Source organism: Desmodus rotundus, chromosome 2, assembly GCF_022682495.2.
Source record: "Desmodus rotundus isolate HL8 chromosome 2, HLdesRot8A.1, whole genome shotgun sequence".
Classification (NCBI taxonomy): domain Eukaryota; kingdom Metazoa; phylum Chordata; class Mammalia; order Chiroptera; family Phyllostomidae; genus Desmodus; species Desmodus rotundus.
In genome coordinates, this window is record NC_071388.1 from 60,016,001 (window position 1) to 60,017,208 (window position 1,208).

General features: G+C 34.3%; 1 pseudogene; it reads right to left on the reverse strand.

Moving 5' to 3' along the window:
- Nucleotides 1–239: 239 nt before the first annotated feature.
- LOC112310091 (NADH dehydrogenase [ubiquinone] 1 alpha subcomplex subunit 5 pseudogene) lies at nucleotides 240–609 on the reverse strand (annotated as a pseudogene).
- Between the last annotated feature and the right edge of the window lie 599 nt (nucleotides 610–1,208).

Consider the following 1,208-nt stretch of genomic DNA (forward strand, 5'->3'; position numbering starts at 1 on the left):
CAGAAGGATTTTTCCAGTTAACTTTCAAATCTTCCTAGTACCTCAATTTTTAAAAATATCATCTTTGAAATAATTTGAATGAATGTTTTAACAAAAACTGATTCATAAGTCACTATTACCATAATAATCAGTCTTAACAAGTCTCCTAAAAATGATCTGAATCTGTTTTCTTGATATAAGATTTCAATAATAGAGAAACATATTTTGTATAAGAGAACATTTAATCATATTAGTTTCCCTTAAATACACACGTCATTTGATGATGGTAATATTACCCACTGGTCGGCAGGAGGCTCTTCCACTAAAGGTTCCTGTGGTTTCCATTGTATCATTTTTCTCACCAGACTTAATTCATTTGCAGCCTGAAGAACCATCTCTTCAATCTGGCCGCCCTGAAGTTGGTCTTCTAATTTTTTAGTATCTGGTTCCACTTTAAACATATCCAGCTTCTTATTTGTTATCTGTTCTGTACACTTTCTATATGATGCATTTTTAGGGCTTTGATTAAGAACATCAAGAATCTTTGTACAACATTCTTAGCCTCTTTTGAGGACTCTCACATACAGCCGATCCCACAGGGCCAGGAGTGCTCTTTAGGAAGCCCGCCATGACAGCGCCCATGAACTGGGTACCACATTTTTCATACTATAAGATGCACCCCCTCGCCCCCCCTGCAAATTTGGGAGGAAAATGGAGGTACGTCTTATAGTCAAAATGTAGCTTACCTGGCTCACTACAGGATTTCTGCTTTAAAGGATGTTATTAAATATTTTACCACATTTTTTGCTTCAAACATTTTTTTCCTATTTTCCTCCTCTAAAACCTAGGTGTGTCTTATGGTCCAAAAAATACGGTACCTCTATATGTTTTATTTCTGAGATAATTTGGGCTATTTCCCTTCCATTTCTTTCCTAAATTTAATCAACTGTTTTTTTTTCTTTCTCCCTCCTCCCTCCCACACCATTCTGTTTTTATTTCTCATTCACGGCAATATTTTCTACCTTCAATCATTTGTTTGAGTATTTTTATTCCCACTCCCCTTGTCTCTGTCTCTCTGTTTTATGTCTATGAATTTTTTCTGACTGTATATGACTCTGATTAATGTAATCATGTTTTTGAAACTAGATTTTCAGTAAATATAAAACTTTTCTATGTTTTAAAAATAAATGTTTTATATGTTTTCTTAACCCTCACCCAATGATATGTTT